Genomic DNA, 7,941 nt, shown 5'->3' on the forward strand with positions numbered 1-7,941 from the left:
GGAAAACTAAATTAAATTAAACTAGAAAGTAAATTAAACAAAATGTCTTCCCTGTTGTAGTTAGTATAAAATATCCATTTTTTTCCCCCTGTACTTTGTGCTATGTGCAATTTAGCATGTGAGCACTTCAGGGAAAAGAAGAGGAAGGAAGGATCTTTAATGGGATCTTTTGTGAAATGGGGTAGATTAAGTGACTGTTATTTTGCTAGAGAAGATTGTAAATTCAATACTTCAGACTTTACCCTTTTAAAGTGCTCAGCCCTCCCCTAAATTGTGAATTTGGCTTAGAAAGGATTAAAAAGTGGGACTCCTTTTCATTTATCCTCTTTCTGTTTCCTCCAGCACAGTCTAAAGGCTCGGGTCAGGCTTTTTTGCTTCAACTGTGAGAGTGCTAAAAGCTCTCTTCATACCTTTAAAAATGAAAGCATTCACTGGATTTCAGTAGTGGGATGATAGGAAAAATGCCAGGTATTGTGAGACTCGAGTCAACATTTTAAGAGTTGGCAATGCTGTCCTCTCAAATGCAGGGCACTGGCTGGCTCACAAAAGAAAGCCTGGTTGTGGGGCCCTTTATCATACTGGTGTGTTTTGGCACAACTGCTCTCTTGGGACGAAAGGGATTATTTGCACGAGTGAACAAATGTGAGAGTTGCCTCTGTGTAGGGCTTATGTCTGAGTGAGCTTTCTGTTCGTTTAAGGTTAAATGCTTCCTCTATAGTTGTACCGGATGGCGCCTTTCTCTGCTAGGTGGCATATCTGAAATCTGGGGGTGGGGATGGGGGGGACATGCATGGCCCATTAGGGATGGGGCTTCCAATGAGTGATGGATAATCTTACTGAGAGGCTCTGACTGAAAACGTTTTGTCTTTGGTGTTTCTCACATGACATAGGCTGGTCCCAAGACACCATGTAGTTTGGCTGTCAAATGGTGGAACACAGAGAGAGAAGGGCTCCTGGGTGCTAAAGTAAAGACACAGTCTTTGTCACAGCAGACACCACTAGAGCAGTGTATGCCTCAGTCTTTATGTATAAAATATAATAGTAATTCTCCTGTGAGAGGAGCCTCACAGGACTCAGGCCTGCACACGTGCTGACAGCCAGCAGTATGCTGAAGGTCTTTGGGCTCCCCCCATTCTTTTGGGGGGAGGTAACACCAGGAGGTCACATTAAGGAGGTGAAGCTGAGTGAAGGGCACTGTGCAATCAGGGGACCCCTGTGTCAGGCATCCCGGCTGGGGATCTTGTGCTCCCTTGGAGCGCACTGTGAGTTAGCAGGGAGGGACGCGTTTCCCATCCGCAGCCTCCAGCTCTCCTTCCCCGCATCCCTGCGCTCCTTCTTGCAGGCAGTAGGTGTCAGCGGAGCTCAAGCCAACGCTCCCGGGCTCACCCCATGCGTCTGTCGCATAGAGCCCTGTGCAGAAAAGATCCTGCTGGAACCCAGAGGAGCTATTTGGCAAACCCATGGGTTTGGAGCAGGCAGTGCAAACGCAGCGCTGCAAGATTGTCCTTTCCTCTGCCAGCCAGTATAATCTCGCCAACACTGAAGATACACTGTGTAAAGCTGCTGGAGGGAGGTTTATGTCTGATTAAAATATATTCAGCTCCAGCAAAGCGTTCTGCTTTCCTTTGAAGAGGGATAGCACGGAGCCATATACAGCACAGACCTCAGCTGCAAAGTTCCAATGATAAAGAGTTCTAATTTTTGTAGTCCTTTAGACAAGTCCTCCTTGTGTGCCAGGCAAATTTGTCAAATCCTGACTTTGCTGCTGCTGAATTATGTAGCCTGGGGCAGATGGCTTCATTTCACCGGCCAGAGTTTCTCCACCTGTAAAGCAAAGCTGGCAAGGACCACCCATTAGTGTCCCAGGGCTATAGTGCTGGTTATTTATTTCATTGTCTTGAAGAATTAAAATGTGATAGGAAAGGAAATGTTATATCCTGTCATGGGAATGTTTGTTCAGCATCTGTTATTAGCCTCTTTGGATTGAACTAAAAAAATGACAGCTATGCCTTCTTATAAAGACAGCTGATGGCTATAATTAGGGAACAATGTTGCTTTTTATAAATGAGCAGTGAAACCCATGGTGACTATCTTTGAAGATCTGGACTAAGTAATTGAATGTGTGTGCCTATAATGTAATTGTCTTGCATAGCTGCTCTGTTCTGCGAGATTCTGGAGATAGCTGCATGGGACAGGTTGATGGGCATGATTCAGTTATGCCAAACACATTGTTTATGAAGTCGCACAGTATATTTGGAATCAATGAAATATGAGTGGCAAGTGACAGACTGAGTTAGGGTAGGATAGGGTAGATAGGGCTCTGTCTCTAGCCTGCAGGTGCTTCCCATGTTACCTCCAGGGGCTCATGCACTGATGGGCTCCGTCTTCGGGGTCTGTGTAAAGCAGAGCAATGAAGGATCCTCAAGCTCTGCTGTCCATGCCTCACAACATCTTGCACAGTGAGGAAGGAGACAGACACAACATTCAACCAGTTACCCAGAAAGAGTTACCCAGATCTGGGTAACATTCTTTTTATTGGCCAAAGTCTGACAGCCCTGTGAACAGGAAACCTGAATAGTCTTCAGTCTTTTGACTCAGGCATTAGAGAAATATAAGTCACTATACGAGGTGTAATGACAGCCCTTAATCCCTCTGTGCCTCATCTCTTTTTTTTTTCTTTTTCTTTTTCTTTTTTTTTTAAGATATAGAACAGCAATTAGAAGATTCGCAGCCATACTGGCAGCATACATATCCCCCAGACTGAAATATTTTCTGGTATAGTGTTACTGTACTGGCAAAATAAATAGTCATGATTTTGTTATTTACTATTACATTTTTACAGATGGTTTTTAAAGCAAGAACATGTATGTTTTTGAGGGAGGGCTAAAGATAGAGAGAGGAGTTCAACCCTGGCTTCTATAAGGCGGAATGGGAAACCAGACTGTTCCTATTCCAACTCTGACTAATGGAGTCGTTTTGATGGATTTCAGAGAGAAATCTGTCTGGCTCCCAGCAACACTGCTGGAACAGCATAGAAATTTGAAAGTGTAGGGAAGAAGTGCAGTTGCACCTAGAAGCCCATCAAAAATAATAAGAACTGTCATCTAGTCAAATGACTATTATAAAATAATAAAAAATCACAGCATTTTCTGGAGTTGTAGCTTGGCATTTGAGAAGATGAGAGAATGAGTATGCCAGCAGGAGCAATATCATGATCAAGGGAAAGAGTCGCAGAAACTTTCCAGTCCAGTTATACATTGCTATAAACACCAGGGCCCTGCAGTTTTGGTGAACTGTGCTGTGTCCTAAGAAGGCACGTGATTAACTTGCTTAACTTGTGGGCATTCTCAACTTGAATTTAGGAGAGAAAGGATCTAAGAGAGGTCTTAATGCCTCAAACAGATCTCCTAGGTATGAGGTTTTTGTCTTTTTTTTCCCTCACTGACACTATGTCTTGTTGTTTGACTTGTTTAGATCCTGCCATGCCAACAGGATAGTGCTATTTTTGCATAGGCAAAGCTTAGTATGCTGTTCTTGCTCCTATATTGCTGATAGTGATACAAATTTCAGCATCGCAAAGCTACATCTGTATTATAAGCTCTGCAAGGAAGGCTTTTCTTTCTACCTTTCTTCAACAAGCTATCTTCTTGGTGATGCTTCTTCAAGGGATAGAGTCACAATCTCCTTTTGACTAAGTTTTCAGCTATTGTTTTCTTCCCTAAGACTTGAATTTGTTTCTCTGAGTGTGAAAAGATATTCATATCAAAGAATATTCATGTTATTTTGCCCTTCAATGATCTATGATAGTAAAGCTGTTCCAGGTATCGTGCTCCACATAGATTTAATGCATCATGAGTATATTGCCTGCAGATTTCTTGCTGCTGTACTTTCTATTTTCTTGCTAAAATGATTTCTATTTTTATCTTTAAAAAGTCCTTGTTTAAACTTTACTAGCGAAAAAATGTGTGAGGAAGTATGGAGATCAGTATATAATGCAGCATAAAATACATGTTGGTTTTCAAATTCAGGCATAATAGGATCAGAGCCGATTAAGAAAAAATTAAAGACAATGACAAAAAAAAAGGGAGAGAGAAAACACCAGTACTGTTTTCTGAAACACTTGATTTTATTTTAATTTTCTTCCTTGACTGTCAACTGAATACAGAAGACTCCACCACTTCCTTTTATCAGTGCTTACTAGGGCAGAAGGCTGAAGCAGACTGGAGTCTGTGGACAGGCAGGACAGCAAGGAAAATGATGGAAAAAGAAAAAGTGATAAATAAGTGAGGAAAAAGAAGTCTATGCAGGAGGATGGAGGAATATAATGGGAAAGAAATTTGACAGCAATAATTTTGAAAGAGGAACGGACAAATTCCTGTTATGTGTTGGGTCTGGTGGTTAGCCTGGAGAGACTTATTAGCTGTTAAACACCGAAAACAGGATAGAGAGGTAGGTAGATAGGAACTTTGAAGGAAGATGAGGAATGTGATAAACTGAATATAGATAGAAGCATATAAAACCACACTTTAGGTGTGGAGAGAGGGGGAGAGAGGATTAAGTGTTGGGAGGCAAGGGCAAAATCCAGTGGCCTGTGTGTTCTTATATATTTACTTATTTATTTGTATAAAGGTGAACTTTATGAGACATGGGTAAAGTGTTGAAGGGTAACCATTCAAGGGAGAAATGGGAATGAGAACTTTTGCTGGAAATGGAAATGAGAAGACATGTGCATTGCTGAAGTAGGAAGTAGGAAATGGGTGGTATAATCATAAGTGCTTCCATGAGATGAAAATTTTGGAAGTTGGAAGGCCATCATATTTTTATTAGTGAGGAAAAAGGACTGTGCCTTGAAAAGACATGCAATTAGAGGGATGGAATGGAATGATAAGTAGAGATATAAAGCTTTGAGTCTGAGAAAGTGGAGTTTTGAAGCACTCAGAGTTGCGGAGTAAAGTGGAGAGTAATATACTGGTGAGAACAAAGAGCTGCATGTATACAGTAGGTTTTTTTACTTCTTATTAATCATTTTCTATGACAAAATGAAAAAAAATGACAGGAGTGGTCCACAGTAAAATTACCAATTCACATCATATTTCAGCTTCTAGCTGAGAAAACACTTATTTTCTTTGGCCTCTCATACAGGAGCCCCCCAAAGCTGCACTGAAACAGAGGGATCCTGTTAGTTTATCTTGATAATAGCCTCTCTATAGTTAACTAGAAAATGAACATTTGTGCAGTTGCTAGCAGTTCCTCAGCCAAGATGCTGAGGCTGACTCAGTCAGAGATTTTCAGTGAAACTGCATAGATGATTTTTAATAAGTGCATGGAGATTTGTAAGGATTCATGGCAGAGTATATACCCATTCATAGACATTTTTCTGAGGGAAAAATTTCCCCCGGAGTTTGTGGCTGTCCCTTCCTTCTACATGGTGGAGCAGGCAGAGGGGTCTCTGCTGGGTTTCTCCATGGCCTAATCTCTCTGCCTTGGGCGAGATGGTAAGATAAAGACACAGGAAGAGTTGGGAGGATTTTTAGACTATTGCCATGAGTGTCTCTGTGACAGGTTCAGCAGAGGGAGCCTTGGGTGCAGTCCTGGATCTGAGGAGGGGAGTGAACCTTAACTGCATCTCAGGCAGCAAACGGCTGCTTTCCATTGACTCCCCCTTCTAGTACTTGGGGCTTGTTGCTGGGTCTGGGAATGGTTAGGCAACATCGCACGGTTCCTGTGTACATGTATACATTGAACATTTTGTTCTGCTCATTCTGTTTATGAAACACTGATTGCCTGTCCCTGTGACACTGTGCTCCAAAATCCAGCTCTCTCACTGCATCCCTCTAGTGTCTGCTGTTCTTCCAGTCAAAAGAGGATCTGGAGGAGGACAACTCCATGTAAAGTCAGTCCGCGTTGTCCAAACTTGCTATTGATTATAGTCATAGCACTTCAGACTGTCTAAACATCCTGCTGCCTGGCATGGGCTTCTCCGACGAAGACCCAGTGTGTAGTGACTAGGGAGCAAGAGGTTTCTGATATATGGCAGCTCCCCAACAGGCCCTGGTTAAATATTAACTTACTGCTGCTGATCTTACAGGTTGTTTTATAGTATCACCAACTCTCTTGACACACAAGGACACACAAGGAGAGTATTCGGACTAGTGAGGTGTAAATGTGAATTTACTGTGCCTGGCTGAGCAATTTCTGCTGTTAATTTTCTGACTGAAAACTCAGATTTTGGGCTGAGTATTTTTAGAAAATGCCTGCTTGCTCAGAAAAAGCTTTTGGTCAAAGCCTGATATTTCTTAACTTTCAGCTGGAAGACTTCCATTTTTTTCTGACAGTCGTTGTGTAGAAATATTTGTTGCTTGAGTTAACTTTTTTTTTTCAACAATTAGGATTTTAGATTGGAAACTTCCTGTTTTCCAAACAGTTTTGTATTTTAGCAGCCCATGTGCCCAACAATGGGTCAACAAAAGCTGTCCATGTGCCAGACTGTGAAGCAGAAAAGAAGATCGATAGCGGCAGTGTGTTTGTGACTGCCCATTGTTTAGGAAAGCAACTGTTAAATAAAATGGCTTTTAAACAAAAGCAAGAAAGAACAAGTTTTTTTGTGACACATGTGAAAAAAAATCTTATTTCCTTATCCCCAAACTCCAAAGTCTGTTTTTTTTTCAGGTAGTTCTCAGTAGCTTTTTTTTTTCAGGTATGAATCTATGACTTCACTGAGATGAATCAGTTATGAAAAAGGTGCTCCAGGACATTTAGGGCAGGAGGGTAAGTTCGAGCCCAGGACATTGGACATGATGATCCCATCAGCTACCTTCTATTTTCTTCACTTCTTATCTCAGCTTCTGTTTGCCGTGAATGAGGAGCTGTCCCCTGCAGAGCCATAAATTTAGCGAGTCATGAAAGGTTTCAAAGCAGGAAGTCTGCCACTTGAGTTAAAACTAGTCTGCCTGATAGAATAGGCAGGAGTGAAGAAAGTAAGTCCTTCAAGAAAGTGTATTGGCCTACATATGATTTTAAACACAATTTGGCATGTAATTTGATTCTTTGGAATACATGCTGATGACCAATATGCACAAATTTGCACTCTTGACTTGATCTATGATGCATTACACACCTACATATGCTTGCACCCATGGACAGAGCTGCTGTCTGGCAGCACAAAGGTTATCTGCTTAAAAGCACGGCACAGAGTCTCCATAATTTAACCCTTTCAGTAAACAACCACAGACCTTTTTAGCATTTAAAGCATACTGCTAAATCTGCTTGAATCCTTCAAACAAATAAGGCAGCTACAGGCAGTGTCTGCAACAGATAGTTGCACCTCCATCTAGCTTTACCCAAAGTTGGTGCAGAAGCAATATAGAACTTTTGCTTTGATGTGAAGAGCAGGACTTGCGAGGTTGAGCCCAGAGCAAAGCAGAATGGTCATTTCCAGCTCCCCAACACACATCCAACCAGCTCAGAGTGGGAGGTGAGCAGAAGGTTCTTGGTCTGACAGCAACAGCCAAGTGAAGAGCTTCTAACCTTTGAAAAAGTAGGTGACCTACTTTTCTAGGAGAAAGATAGGAATGTTTCAAGGTGAATACCCACCCACCTCCAAATAGTTTCTATAGCTGCACTAAGTAGGGCAAAGAGGATGAGCTTGAACCAGAGAAGTAAATACCCTCATCTGCTCTAACTCAGAACAGCCTCTGAGCACCATCAAGGCTCTCTTCAGCAGGGCAGGGCTCTTTTCAGCTCTCTTCCTAGGCAAGACCTTCTGCTTTTGCAAATGAAGGATGTTCATGGTGTGCATCCTACCTGCCCATGGACTGAATGTGATACAGAAATATTTTATGGCATGCTCAAAAGAAAAGAAAATAGTTGGGAAGGGCAGAGGGTGCAAGCCGCTGAGGATGTTTGGCCAAGAGCCTAAAGTCTGCTCCAAGTGTAGCTGTT

This window comes from Nothoprocta perdicaria, unplaced genomic scaffold (assembly GCF_003342845.1).
Source record: "Nothoprocta perdicaria isolate Ctin4 unplaced genomic scaffold, notPer1 scaffold_126, whole genome shotgun sequence".
NCBI classification, from domain to species: Eukaryota; Metazoa; Chordata; class Aves; order Tinamiformes; family Tinamidae; genus Nothoprocta; species Nothoprocta perdicaria.